Source organism: Manis pentadactyla, chromosome 12 (genome assembly GCF_030020395.1).
Source record: "Manis pentadactyla isolate mManPen7 chromosome 12, mManPen7.hap1, whole genome shotgun sequence".
NCBI classification, from domain to species: domain Eukaryota; kingdom Metazoa; phylum Chordata; class Mammalia; order Pholidota; family Manidae; genus Manis; species Manis pentadactyla.
The window spans coordinates 27,079,335-27,095,336 of NC_080030.1; positions in this window are offsets into that span (position 1 = coordinate 27,079,335).

Here is a 16,002-nt window from a genome sequence, read left to right on the forward strand (position 1 = left end):
TTTATAATAGCCAAGATATGGAAGCAACCTAAGTGCCCATCAATAGATGAATGGATAAAGATGTGGTTGATATATAGAATGGAATATTGTTCAGCCATAAGAAGAAAACAAATTCTACCATTTGCAACTACATGGATGGAGCTAGAGGGTATTATGCTCAGTGAAATAAGTCAGGTAGAGAAAGACAAATACCAAATGATTTCGCTCATTTGTGGAATATAACAACAAAGCAAAACTGAAGGAACAAAATAGCAGCAGACTCACAGACTCCAAGAAGGTACTAGCAGTTACCAAAGGGGAGGGTGGGCAGAGAGGAAGGGAGAAGGAGATTGAGAGGTATTATGATTAGTACACATGGTGTGTGTGGAGTCACATGGAAGGCAGTGTAGCACAGAAAAGACAAGTAGTTACTCGGTGACATCTTACTACACTGATGGACAGTGACTTCAATAGGGTATGAGGGGGACTGGCTAATATACTTGAATGTAGTAACCAGACTGTTTTTCATGTGAAACCTTCATAAGTGTATATTGATGATACCTTAATAAAAAAAAAAGAATCCACTGAGAGCTGTTATACACATGGATGTGTTTTTTTTTTACAATGAAAGGTGACATATTTCTACCAGATAAGGGCACAAATACAGGAACAAAGTCCAGAAGAGTTCACCTGGAAATCGTATCTGTCTTCTCTCCAGAGAGGTGTGGAGAGTGCTAACATTCCCTGGAAAACTATGCGACAATATGCATGGAATGTCAATAACCAGGGAATCTCTCCTGAACATTGGTATCTAGAGATTTTATTGGGTCTCAATCACCTAGAACTGGTGTCTGCCCAGTCTTTAACACCTCTTGAAGTTGAGCTGTTATCACTGGACCCAAAACCCCACTTTATCCGGTGTGGCCTAAGTTTCACAGAGAAGCAAAAACACTGATATCAGACATGGCATACCAATGGCTTAGAGATTACTGGCCAGGAGCCCAGGGCAAAGGCTTGGTCTCTCTTTAGGTAAGATTTATTCTCTATTACACAGGACCAAACTGATTATGTTTTAACTTATTTCCATAACGCACTACTTTAACACATTTGCAGTTTATCTCCATGTTCAAAACTATGGAAAGACGTCCACTTTCACCTCACCAATAACAGATGTTCAACCACACAGCAGAATAATTTACTTTTGGAAACCTGTGGGGAAATCTTTTAATTTATTTATTTATTTACTTATTTTGCTTTCATTAATCTACAATTACATGAAGAACATTGTGTTTACTAGGCTCCCCCCTTCACCAAGTCCCCCCGACAAACCCCATTACAGTCACTGTCCATTAGCATATTAAGATGCTTTAGAATCACTACTTGTGTTCTCTGTGTTGCACAGCCCTCCCCATGCTCCCCCACATTATACATGCTAATGGTACTGCCACCTTTCTTTTTCCCCTCCCAGGTTGATACACAAAATGGAGTATTATTCAGCCATAAGAAGAAAACAAATACAACCATTTGTAACATCATGGATGGAGCTAGAGCAAAATAAGTCAGGCAGGGAAAGACAAATACCAAATGATTTCCCTCATTTGTGAAATATAACAACAAAGCAAAACTGAAGGAACAAAACAGCAGGAGACTCACAGACTCCCTTCCCACCCATCCTCCACAGTCTCGTTCCCTTTGTTGACTATTAGTTCATTCTTGGGTTCTGTGATTCTGCAGCTGAAGAATGTTGTTCATAAATTGATAGGGATTCCATCAAATCTGCATATTTATTTGGGCAGGATGGCCATTTTGACAATATTAATTCTTCCTAGCCAAGAGCATGGGATGAGTTTCCATTTGTTAGTGTCCTCTTTAATTTCTCTTAAGAGTGTCTTGTAGTTTTCAGGGTATAGTTCTTTCACTTTCTTGGTTAGGTTCATTCCTAGGTATTTTATTCTTTTTGATGTTATTGTGAATGGAATTTTTTCCTGATTTCTTTTTCTGCTAGTTCATCATTATTGTACAGGAAAGCAACAGATTTCTGTGTATTAATTTTGTATCCCGAAACATTGCTGCCTTCAGAGATTTATTCTAGTAGTTTTGGAGTCGCGTCTTTAGGGTTTTTTATGTGCAATATCATGTCATCTGCAAATAGTGACCGTATGACTTTCTCTTAACTAATATGAGTGCCTTGTATTTCTTTGTTTTGTCTGATTGCTGTGGCTAGGACCTCCAGTACTATGTTGAATAGCAATGGAGAAACTGGGAATCCCTGTCTTGTTCCCCATCTCAGAGGAAAAGCTTTCAGCTTCTTGCTGTTCAGTGTGATGTCAGCTGTGGGTTTACCATATGTGGCCTTTATTATGTTGAGGTACTTGCCCTCTATACCCATTTTGCTGAGAGTTTTTATCATGAAAGGATGTTAAATTTTGTTGAATGCTTTTTCAGCGTGTATGGAGATGATCATGTGGTCTTTGTCCTTCTTTTTGTTTATGTGGTGGATGATGTTGATGGATTTTTGTATGTTGTACCATCCTCACATCCCTGAGATGAATCCCTCTTGGTCATGGTGTGTGATCCTCTTGATATATTTTTGAATTTGGTTTGCTAATATTTTGTTGATTATTTTTGCATCTATGTTCATCCGGGATTTTGCTCTGTAATTTTGTTTTCTGGGGGGGGGTCTTTGCCTGGTTTTGGTATTACAGTGATGAGTTTGGGAGTATTCCCCTCTTCTTCTATTCTTTGGAAAACTTTAAGGAGAATGGGTACTATGTCTTCTCTGTATGTCTGATAGAATTCCGTGGTCAATCCATCTGGCCTGGAAGTTTTGCTCGTGGGTAGTTTTTTTAATTACCGATTCAATTTCTTTGCTGGTAATTGGTCTGTTTAGATTTTCTGTTTATTCCTTGGTCAGTCTTGGAAGGTTGTATTTTTCTAGGAAGTTTTTCATTTCTTCTAGGTGTTGGAGCTTGTCAGCATATAGGTTTTCATAGTATTCTCTAATAATTCTTTGTATTTCTGGGGGTCCGTTGTGATTTTTCCTTTCTTGTTCCTAATTCTGTTGATGTGTGTTGATTCTCTTTTATCTAAATGACTCTTGCCAGAGGCTTATCTGTTTATTTTCTCAAAGAACTAGCTCTTGGTTTCATTGATTTTTTCTATTGTTTTATTCTTCTCAATTTTATTGATTTCTTCTCTGATCTTTATTTTGTCCCCCCTTCTGCCAACTTTAGGCCTCAGTTGTTGTTCTTTTTCCAATTTTGATCATTGTGACTTTAGACTATTCATTTGGTATTGTCCTTCCTTCTTTAAATATGCCTGGATTGCTATATACTTTCCTTTTAAACTGTTTTCGTTATGTCCCACAGAAGTTGGGGCTTTGTGTTTTTGTTCTCATTTGTTTCTATATATTGATTGATCTCTATTTTAATTTGGGCATTGATCTATTGATTATTTAGGAGCATGTTGTTAAGCCTCCATGTGTTTGTGAGCCTTTTTGCTCTCTGTATAATTTATTTCTAGTTTTATACTGTTGTGGTCTGAGAAGTTGGTTGGTAGTATTTCAATCTTCTTGAATTTACTGAGGCTCTTTTTGTGTCCTAGTATGTGGTCTATTTGGGAGAATATTCCATGTGCATTTGAGAAGAATGTGTATCCTGTTGCTTTTGGGTATAGAGTTCTATAGATGTATATTAGGTCCATCTGTTCTAGTGTGTTGTTCAGTGTCTCTGTGTCCTTACTAATTTTTTGTCTGGTGGATCTGTCCTTTGGAGTGAATGATGAGCTGAAGTTTCTTAAAATGAATGCATTGCCTTCTATTTTCTCCTTTAATTTCTGTTGGTATTTGTTTCACATATGTTGGTGCCCCTGTATTGGGTGCATAGATATTTATAATGGTTGTATCCACTTGGTGGATTGACCCCTTTATCATTATGTAATGTCTTTCTATATCTCTTATTACTTTCTTTGCTTTTATGTCTATTTTGTCTGACAGCAGTACTGCAACACTTGCTTTTTTTCTCCATGTTGTTTGCATGAAATATTTTTTTCCATCCCTTTACTTTTAGTCTGTGCATGTCTTTGGGTTAGAGGTGAGTCTCTTGTAAGCAGCATATAGATGGGTCTTGCTTTTTTATCCATTCTATTACTCTGTGTCTTTTGATTGGTGCATTCAGTCCATTTACATTTAGAGTGATTATTAAAAGATATGTACTTATTGCCATTGCAGGCTTTAGATTCATGGTTATCAAAGGTTAAAGATTAGCTTCTTTACTATCTTACTGTCTATCCTTACTCACTTATTGAGCTATTGTAAACAGAGTCTTATGATTCTTTATTTCTCTCCCTTCTTACTCCTTGTCCTCCATTCTTTATATGCTAGGTGTTTTATTTTGGCTGTTTTGTATTTCCTTTGACTGCCTTTTTGGGTAGTTGATTTTATTTTTTTCCTTTAGTTAGTATTTGGTTGGTGTGCTTTCTTTGCTGTGATTTTATTTTCTCTGGTGACATCTGTTTAGCCTTAGGAGTGCTCACATCTAGAGCAGTCCCTCTAGAATACCCTGTAGAGGTGGGTTGTGGGAGGCAAATTCCCTCAACTTTTGCTTGTCTGGGAAATGTTTAATCCCTCCTTTATTTAAATGATAATTGTGCTGGTAAAGTATTCTTGGTTCATGGCCCTTCTGTTTCATTGCATTAAATACATCATGCGATCTCTTCTAGCCTTTATGGTTTCTATTGAGAAGTCCAATGATAGCCTGATTGGTTTTCCTTTGTAGGTGACCTTTCTTGTGTCTCTGGCTGCCTTTAATACTCTGTCCTTGTCCTTGATCTTTGCCATTTTAATTATCATATGTCTTGGTGTTTTCCTCCTTGGTTCCCTTCTGTTGAGTGTTCTTTGTGCTTCAGTGGTCTGAGCAACTATTTCCTCCCCCAGTTTGGGGAAGTTTTCGGCAATTATTTCTTCAAATACACTTTCTATCATTTTTTCTCTGTGTTCTTCTTCTGGTACCACTATAATGCAGATACTGTTCCATTTGGATTGGTCGCACAGTTCTCTTAATATTCTTTCATTTCTGGAGATCCTTTTATCTCTCTCTCTGCATCAGCTTCTCTGCGTTCCTCTTCTCTGATTTCTATTCCATTAACAGACTCTTGCACCTCATCGATTCTGCTTTTAAGTCCTTCCAGAGATTGTTTTACTTCTTTATTCTCCCTCCCAACTTTATCCGTTAGCTCTTGCATTTTTCTCTGAAGCTCCATCAGCATGGTTATGACCTTTATTTGGAATTCTTTTCAGGATGATTGGTTAAATCTATCTCTCCTGGTTCCCTCTCAGGGGATGTCTGGGTTATTCTTGTCTGTATAAAATTCTTATGCCTTTTCATGGTGACAGAGGTAGTCGTGGGCAGCTGGCACGTGTCAGCTGTGTAAACAAAGTCCCTTTTTGCTTGGTGTTCGCCTTCCATTCCTGGGAGAATGGCAACCCCTAGAGGCTTTTGCTGGGCAGCTGCACACTGACGGTGCCTCTGAGTCTTTCCTGGGCAGCTGTGGAGGAAACTGCATGACTGCTGTGTGTGTGGCTGGCCTCAGGCTGCTGCTCCACTCTGGCGGAGCTACCCCAGTGGGGGAGCAGGAGGGAGGTTGTTAATCACTGTGAGGGGCCTCAGAGCTTCACTGCTGCCCAGGAAGTTAGGGTGCCCAAGTTCCCCAGGATTCCCAGCTGCTAGGCTGGGTGTGCTGGGAAGCTTCCATCCAGCTTTGGGGCTCTTGTCCCTTTAAGACTTTCAAAAGGCACTCACTTTTCTTTTGTCCCAGGGGTGCCATCTGTGGGGACCCACTCACAGGTTTTACTGTTGTTTCCTTAGTATCCAGCATCCCATGCACTGTGTGTGCATGCTCCCAGTGTGGATAACAAGGGCTTCATATTTAGCAGTCCTAGGCTCCCCCTCCCTCCCCGCTCTGACTCCTCTGCTGCCTCCAGGGAGCTGGGGTGGGGGTCACGCTTGGGTCCCACTTGGCCGCTGCTTGTATCTTACCCCCTTCGTGAGGCACTGGATTCTCGCAGGTGTAGATGTAGCCCGGATGTTGTACTGTATCTTCTGGTCTCTCTTTTAAGAATAGTTGTATTTGTTGCATTTTCAAAAATATATATGGTTTTGGGGGGAGATTTCTGCTGCCCTACTCACCCCACCTTCTTGGCTCCTCCCTCCACATTCATTTTTAGTTGTAAAATAATGCCCTATTTCCCTCTTGGGATGAGACATAGTAGAAATATTACATAGCACGATTATTTTCAGCTTTCCCCCAGCTAGCCAAACTCCTCTCCAACTTTTAGGTTTCCCCCAAACCCCATCATCAGCTTTTAAAGACTTGGAACAATCCATCAATCTTGACGTTTGGGATAAGGGAATCTCAGGAAGGGCTAAGTATGTCACCCCAGTAGTCATCCAGCTCAAAGATACAACTAAATTTCCTAGCCAAAATCAATATCCTATAAGACCTGAAGCTTGTAAAAGCCTCCAGCCTCTAATTTCCAAATACTTTAAACATGGGCTGATGGATCCAATTAATTCACCTTACAATACTCCAATCCTGGCCATCAAAAATAAAGATCAAGATTATAGTCTAGTCCAGGATCTAAGAATTATCAATGAGGCAGTTGTGCCTCTCTATCCAGTGATTCCTAAGCCATATACTCTATTAGGAACTATTCCACCAGACACCTCGTGGTTTACAACTCTAGATCTCAAAGATAGTTTCTTCTGCATTCCCTTAGAAAAAGAGTCACAGTCACTATTTGATTTTGAATGGACCACTACAGAAAACACCTCTGGCCAGCTAACTTGGAGTGTCATTCCCCAGGGGTTTAGAGACCATCCTCATCTATTTGGACAAACCTTGTCCCAAGACTTAGCCCACCCACACCTGAACAATGGGGACACACTCATAAAATATTTAGATCATTTTTAATATGTTTCTCCACAAAACAAGAATCCATTAATCATACCATTCAAATCCTTAATTTCTTAGCTGAGGAGGGTATAAAGTTTCAAATGCCAAAGCTCAGTTAGGACAACAAGTCACTTACCAGGGAATAATCCTTACTCCAGGAAAGAGAGGCCTTTCTCCAGAATGAGATCAGGCAATTATTTCCCTTCCTCAACCTCCTACCCACAAACAACTCAGGGCTTTCCTAGGACTAACAGGATATTGCAGGTTGTGGATCCCAAACTATGGACTCATTGCACAGGCTCTCTATGAAGTCCCAAGATGAAAGGATGACTCTAAACCTTTAGACTGGGGACTTCACAGCAAAAAGCTACAGACCTGCTAAATAACCTGTTAACATGGGTCCCTGTATTAGGACTCCCAAACCCAGCCAGGCAATTCCAATTGTACTCCCATAAAAAAAAGGGAGTAGTTTTTCAGAGTTCTAACTCAAAAATTCAGCTCAACTCACTAACTGGATAGGGAAAATTTACAAGGACAGCAACCTAGCGGGTGGCTCCACTCTGTCTCGCACCCCTCCCTCCTCAACATAAACAACACTACAAGGACAGTAATTTACAAGGTGGCGCCCCTCTGCCCCACCCCCCTCCTCAACCGAAACAAAAAAAAACCACTCCCTTGGTTTCCCCATGCTGCCGAGCACCAGGTCCCAAGGTTCGCTCCCTAAACTCCCTCCCCCTTGCCTGCTCGCTTGCTGTGGATGTAAGAATGTTACAGATAAAGAAGCAGAAAAGTATAAATTGCTCCCTTTTCCATTGTTCAGGGCTCAGACTTTTTGGGAAATTACTCCCCTCTGAGCCCGCTGGTGTGAAATAAAGCCTCAACATTCCACGACCTCCGAGTGCCACTTGGTTTTTTCGTCATGGATACAGTCCAGGCTTTTTTTTCAGTATTTTCCGTAACATTTGGTTCCCTCACTGGGAAACCCAACGGCGCTGGCTCTTTGTTGCCACCAGTTTGGGGCAATGGCGGGGCGGTGATGGAACAGGAAATCGCAATGGAGAAGGCATGCCCTGCCTGAACTTTTGGCAGTCTCCCACCCGTTCGCCCTGGGCTAGCCCCGCTCCGCTGTTCCCGCCAGACTCAAGGAGGCTTGGTATGTGAGGACCTGGTTCTGTCACTGAATCTGGTAAGGCCCTGGGGCCCCTGACCTAGCCAGTCCCACCCATTGGGGTGGAAGGGGAGCCTGATCACCTCCCAGGAGACGTATTAGGAGTCTCACAGGTACACATTCCCAGGGGGGGCATGTTTAAACTCTGGTCTGCTTGGGTGCGTGTTTGTGTGAGGGAGTGTGAAGGGACGCTGAAGTCATTCAGTCTGCACTGAATCTGTGATTCCAGGGCCTGCACTATGGAATCTTCATGGGCCTTCATCCACTTTCGTGGCCAGCCATAATGGCATATCAGTGATTCAGCTTCAGCTGACCTGGCCTGGGACTTATGCAGGTGCACCTTAGCCAAGGCTTGGCCAAAGTCTCCGCAAGGAGCACGAACGGATGGGCATCTGACTGGTCTCCTCTCTAGAGGAGGCACCCCTCCCTTGTCTGTTGTTGCGGCACCATCCACGGACACGTCATGGGGTTAGGGCATAGAAAACCCACAGTCCTTGACACTATGATAAAAAATTTGAGAAAGAGATTTTCAGAAAACAACAGAGTAAAATTAACTCCTGGCAGGTTGAAAACCCTGTGTGAATCTGTATTGCCAACCTTTAGTGTAGGGTGGCCTCCAGAAGGAACCCTAGATGCCCCAACAATCTGCTGAGCCTGGCGGGTCATCCCTAGAGATCCAGGTCATCCTAATCAGTTCAAATACTTTAATTCCCGGTTAGAAACTTCTCAGACCCTTCCCCCTTGGGTGTAATATGCTTGCAACAGGCAGAGACAGAGTAGGGTCTTAGTTGCCTCAACAAGGAAGCCTGCAAAGAAACAACAGAAGCCTGAGCCTCCACACATTTTTACTGGTGACCCAGAGGAAAAACTAATATGCCCCCACATTATGTGACTCCAAGGCCATCAGCACCCAGCCCCTGGTCCCTGATACCTCATTGCTGTCAGCCTCTCTGTCAACTCCAGACCAGTGAACCCACTTCCCCCTGGACCAGCAGCCTGACTGCACCCTCAGCTGGGAGCAGATGCCCTTCAGATGCCAGTGTAAGAGATGCAGGGCCTGAAAGCAGTACCCTGTTCACAATAGAAGAGAAGAGCCAGCTGGGGTCCTTGGTCAGGGTGCATAGGCTGAAATTTCTGTTCCCAAGGAGCACCCCAAGAGGGACTTTACCACCCCTGAGGGACAGCACCAGATCCACCGATATCAGGACGCTCTCCTCCAGGAGATCAAAGCTGAGTCCAGAAGGCCTATGAACATGACTAAAGTTTTTTCAGTCACTCAACAACCAGAAGAGCCTCCTGGAGACTATTATAAGAGACTGTGTGAAACTTATCTCATCTACACCCCTTTCAACTCTGAGTCACCAAAGAGCCAGCAGATAGTAAACACCACATTCATAGCCCAAGCTCCCCCTGACATCAGATGAAAACTCCGAAAGCTTGAGTGCTTCACTAAGATGACTGAAATTGGAAAAAAAAAATCTAAACAGAGAAGTTCAGGCAGACAGAGGGGCAAAAAGAAAAATAAAGAAAAAGGCAAGTCTCCTGGCAGCTTCCCTGAAAGAGATGGATGGGCAGAAGGCAGAGAGAAGCCAGCCACCTAGAGGGGGGAAGCCCAGGACACCCCTAGCCAGAGACCAGTGTGTTTACTGTAAAAAAAAAAAAAAAGAAAGAAAGGGGGAAAGCATTAGAAAGATGAATGCCCCAAATGAAGCAAAGCCCCAAAGCCCAGTTGCTGCTGGGAAGAGCCCCATGAGGAAAGGCTCATTAGCCTGGCAGGAGCAGACAAGGACTGGGCTCTCTTGCACTCGGCCTCCGTGAGCCCATGGTCAGAATGAAAGTGAAAGGCCAAAACATGACTTTTATAATTAACACAAGGGCATAACACTCTGTGGTTACCCTCCCTATAAAAGGGAAAAAGACTGTAACTATTCTTCAGTGAAAGAGTGTCTCGCCATGACCCTCCTTACCCAGGATGACTCAGGAGACACAGGCCCATGCAAGAGATTTTTTTATCTGAAAGAGAAAGCGGGACAGAGAGACAGAGAGCAGAGAGAGCAGTAGGACAGAGAGAGCAGTGGAACAGAGAGAACAGAGAGAGCAGTAGGACAGAGAGACAGAGAGCAGAGAGCAGCAGGACAGAGAGAGCAGAGAGAGCAGTAGGACAGAGAGACAGAGAGCAGAGAGCAGCAGGACAGAGAGAGCAGAGAGAGCAGTAGGACAGAGAGACAGAGAGCAGAGAGCAGCAGGACAGAGAGAGAAGAGAGATCAGTGGGGCAGAGGGACAGAGACAGAGAGCGCAGCAAGACAGAGGGACAAAGAGACAGAATGAGAGACCAAGCAGCAGCATGGTGAAGAGAGTTGTGCCTTTTGTTGTAGTAGATTCCCCTTGGCCTGTTGCCTTGGGGAGGGTCAGGATGTTTAGAGATAAGGTGGGGCAGACCCAGGCATGATTCTCACTGGCTTATGTGCTTGAGATCATGGAGTAAATGGAAGATAAATTACTATATTCTTACACTTGGAACCACAAAGACAGCGGCAGTATCCCCTCTCACAGGAGGTGAGAGCAGGCATCCAGGAATGCCTGATCAGACTCAGAGAGGCAGGCATTCTAATCGAGTGTCAGTCACCCTGGAACACCCAGCTTCTGCCAGTCAAAAGGCCAGGAGGAGAGCACCAGCCTGTTAAAGACCTGTGAGCCATTAATAGAGTGACTGTTTCTTTACACCCAGTGACCCCAAGCCCGCACACCATCTTCAGCCAGATCCCAGAGTCTGCCAAATAGTTCACTCGCACAGACATAAAGATGCCTTTCTCCATCTCTGGCTGGCCCCCCAAAGTCAGCTCTTATTTGCCTTTGAATGGACTGAACTAGATAAAGGCGCAGATGCAGTTAACATGGATGCGGCTTCCACAAGAGTTCAAGAACTCACCCACCCTCTTTAGAGAGGCATTGGCTGAAGACCTTGCCAGCTTTCTGAGAGATGCCACATGCTGAGCCCTCCTGCGGTATGTAGATGACCTCCTCCTTGCCAGTGACACACAGGAAAATTGTGCAAAAGGCACAAAGTCCCTCCTGCAACTCCTGTCAGTCTCAAGATACCGAGTCTCATAAAAAAGGGCACAAATCTGCCAAGAGCAAGTCCGGTACTCAGGTTTCCTCCTCACCCAGAGAGAAAGAGCACCAAGGCCAGAGAAGGAAAAAGTAGTTAACTTCTTGCCCCAGCCCAAGACAAGGTGGGGCATGTGAAAGTTCCTAGGGGTCGCAAGGTTCTGCAAAAATCTAGATTCCCGGATTCTCAGCAATGGCAAGGCCCCTCTGCAACCTCTTGGGGGGACAGACTGAAAGCCCCTGCCTAGAAAGAAAGAGACAAGAGCCACCTTCCTGGAAATAAAAAACTGCTTCAGAACAAGCAACAGCCCTAGGCCTTCCAGATATGAAAAGTCCCTTCAATCTCTTCGCTGCATAATAAAGGTAGCAATTCTGCATTGCAAAGAGCATAAAAAAGAAAACAACCCTTCAGCACAGGGAAATAAGATGGCAGATGAAGCTGCCAAAGCAGCAGCCAGTAAGGAGGCAGAGAGAGCTCCTTCCCTCGCTCTGGCCCTAACACCCTGGTAGAGGCCCCTCCACCCAGGTACACTGAAAAAGAGAAGGACTAGAGCCACTTTAACTGACAACGGATGGTGGATGTTACCAGACAGACATACCTTCGTCCTGACTGCAACCAGGAGGCAACTAGTCAGCAAATACCACCAGCTCACCCACCTGGGTAAAACTGCACTGGAGGCCCTCCGCAAAAGCAATACTACATCAGCCAGTTGCCAGCACTATGCCGAGTAGTGAGTAGACAGTGTGTAACTTGTGCCAGAAATAATACTCGGTCTGCACCACGACTCCCACCTGGTGTCCAAAGAATGGGAGTTGCCCCTTTGAAGACCTTGAGATAGACTTCATGGATGTCCAGCCAAGCAAGAGACTCAGACACCTCCCAGTAACAGTGTGAATGTACTCTGACTAGGTTGAAGCCTTCCCAACCTGGACAAAATAGAGCCAGAAGGTATCCAAAGTCCTCCTGAGAGAAATTGTGCCCTACTTTGGCCTACAGTCCACAATCCACAGTGATAATGAGTCTGCCTTTGTAGCAGATGTAGTGCAAATGTTAACTGAATTCCTCAGTATTACCTAGAAACTTCACACTGCATACAAGCCACAGAGTTCAGAGAAAGTAGAGTGAATGAACTGCACCCTCAAAAGAACCCCAGTACATTCCTTCCAGGCCAGGGACTCAGTCTGAGTTAAAAATTAGAAAAAAGACCCCTCAACCCTCAGTAGACTGGCCCCACATTGTTGTTCTAACTACTCCTACTGCCCTCAAAGTTGCAGGCATCACTCCAAGAGTCTGTCATTCCTGAGTAAAAAGAGCCTGTCATTCTGACAAGAAAGCACATCAGCAGGAGGCCCAGCCAGACCTCCAGATCCTCTCCGCCTCTGCATCCATTGATTGCCTTCTAATAGACACCTGCACGCCATAGATCCTGGCTCTCGTTGGAGTAGTGTCTTTTATTCTGGGCATTAGAATCTGTGCTGTTGCACCCCTGGACTGGACTATTCCTCAAATAAAAGTTGCCCTTTCTATTGTCTATTAAGTAATCGTTAAATTGTTTTACTGTGCTTACCTGTCTCTCCTAGCTAGACCCAAGTCTCAGCCTGCATTTCCAAAGTACCTCTCTGTAATGTTTAATTGTACAAAAGTTATAAAGTGCATAGTGGGCTAAAGGGAGCTACCTCCTTTTCCCCAGTGAGATTTCCTAGGCAGAACAAGCTGCCCCTTTACTGATCCCTGCTCTGGTCGGGTTCATAGAGCTGGATCAGCTGCAGTAGATACAGCAGCTCTAATAAAGAGACTCAGGGATCGCTGCCCTAACAGAGGAAGCTGATCAAGATTTAGAGCAACTTGAAACCACCATGATTCAGCTGCAAGATCAGATTGATTCCCTGGCTAAAGTAGTGTTGCAAAATTGTAGAAGACTAGACCTCCTGTTCATGTCACAGAAAAGCTTATGTATAGCCCATAAAAAAGATTGCTGTGAGTTATCTAGCCAAAGTTAAAGAAAACATCCAGCATAAGAATAAAATGGTAGAAAATAAAAAGTCTTAGTTCCAGAGATAGTTTGAATAGAATCCATGGCTAACAACTCTTCTAACTGGCCTTGCTGGGCCAGAGATTCTGCTGTTCCTTAAACTATTAGTGAAACCTTGGCTCATTAACTTTATCGAAGAATGCGTTTACTCCATACAGCTCATGTATATATAGAGCCACTATGACCCTGTCATAAGCCAAGGAGATGATGCCCCCTAGAACGAAGTGTTTGAAGGGGGCATCAGAGTGGGGAATGACAGGGAAAATTTACAAGGACAGCAACCTAGCGAGTGGTTCCACTCTGTCTCGCACCCCTCCCTCCTCAACGTAAACACTACAAGGACAGTAATGTACTAGGTGGCTCCCCTCTGCCCCACCCCCCTCCTCAACCCAAAAAGAAAAAATCACTCCCTTGGTTTCCCCCTGCTGCCCAGCACCGGGTCCCAAGGTTCGCTCCCTAAACTCCCTCCTCTTTGCCTGCTCGCTTGCTGTGCACGTAAGAATGTTACAGATAAAGAAGCAGAAAAGTATAAATTGCTCCCTTTTCCTTTGTTCAGGACTCAGACTTTTTGGGAGACTACTCCCCTCTGAGCCCGCCGGTGTGAAATAAAGCCTCAACACTCCAAGACGCTTGGTTTATTCCATCGTTGATCCAGTCCAGGCTTTTTTTTCAGTATTTTCTATAACAAACCTACAGCCTATCAGTCAAAAAGACTCAACCCCATTGCACCGGGGTGGCCTTCCTGTTTTAGAGCTATTGGAGCCCTTTCTCTTTTGCAAGAAGAAACCCTTAAACTAACTCTAGGGGATCCCATCCAGGTTTATACCTAACACAAAATCCCTAAACTTTTACAATTCAGTGAGTTCTGAGGGCTATCGGATAACAGACTCCTCAAATATCAAACCATCCTATTAGAAAAGCCTGATATTACAGTAGCTACATGCTCATCTCTTAATCTAGCTACCTTGCTCACAGATACCCAAAAAGAGCCCATCCATTCATGTCAAGAAGCACTATCACTCACTCTCGATCCTAAGCCTGACCTTACAGAACAACCATTAGATAACCCAGATATTTTTTTTTTTAGATAAATATTTTTTATTGAAGGGTAGTTGACACACAGTATTACATTAGTTTCAGGTGTACAACACAGTGATTCAACATTTATATACATGATAATTCTAGCTACCAGCTATCACCATACCAAGTTGTTACAATATTTTGACTATATTCCTTATGCTATACATTACATCCTGGTTACTTATTTATTTTACAATTGGAAGTGTGTGTGTATATATATATATATATATATATATATATATTTTTTTTTTTGTGAGGGCATATCTCATATTTATTGATCAAATGGTTGTTAACAACAATAAAATTTTGTATAGGGGGGTCAATGCTAAATGCACAATCATTAATCCACCCCAAGCCTAATTTTCGTCAGTCTCCAATCTTCCGAAGCATAACGAACAAATTCTTACATGGAGAACAAATTCTTACATAGTGAGTAAGTTACATGTTGAACATTACAAGGGCAGTCATCACAGAAGCTTTCAGTTTTGCTAATGCATTATGAACTATAAACACTCAGTTCAAATATGAATACTCATTTGATTTTTATACTTGATTTATATGTGGATACCACATTTCTCTCTTTATTATTATTTTTAATAAAATGCTGAAGTGATAGGTAGATACAAGATAAAGGTAGAAAACATAGTTTAGTGTTGTAAGAGAGCAAATGTAGATGATCAGGTGTGTGCCTGTAGACTATGTGTTAATCCAAGCTAGACAAGGGCCATAAAACATCCACGTATGCAGAAGATTTCTCTCAGAACGGGGTGGGGGGAGGTTCTAAGCCTCACCTCTGTTGATCCCCAATTTCTCACCTGATGGCCCCCCTGCGACTGTGCCTGTCTTAGGTTGTTCCTCCCTTGAGGAATCTTACCCGTCTCTGGCTAACCAGTCATCTTCCGGGGCTATACAGGGAAATGTAAAGTTGGTAAGTGAGAGATAAGCCTTATTGTTTGAAAAGACTAGCTTTTTACTTCTTTGCATATTTACGCCCTGTGGCTTCTATGCCCAGCATTTGTCTTGAGATGTCTTTACCACTTGGAAGAATTATGATACTCGGTAAATTCGATATGAGGCACAAATTCTATTTAAGGGTTGTAGTTAGGAAGGAGGAAGAAAAGCTATAGAAGTAGCAGGCAGAAGAAAACATGGGAAGATTATTTCTTGGACATATCTTCTTGTAGAGTAACTTCAGCATGTATAGGTTTTAAACTACTAATTAAATTGCACACACACATTAACATAATAGGAGTACAGTTACTTAACCAAAGCATACCTGTAATTACCAGCCATCTCCAGTGAAACCAAGAAAACCAGTTAGGCACCTTAGGCATTTGTGAAAACTTATCTATGATATGGTGGATATTGTCCAACTGAACTTGAACAGTCTGAGAGAAATCAGACAAATTAAAACAGTCCATTCCTGGGGACTGTTCACATCCCATATGTTCTTTTAACAGTAAATAGTCTGTAGTTGTAAGATTTTGAAGAGCTACAATTTGCAGTTCTCCTAATTCTTGGTTGAGTTCCAACAGTATAGATCCAGTCAAATTTGTTGTTTTACTATATGCACAGGCCAGCTTAGATATCTCCTTCTTCATTCCCATGGCAAGTCCAGGAACTGGTGGGATGAGTGCATCTACAGCTGTAGCAGTGTGTGGATCTTTGTTGGGTATATTGAT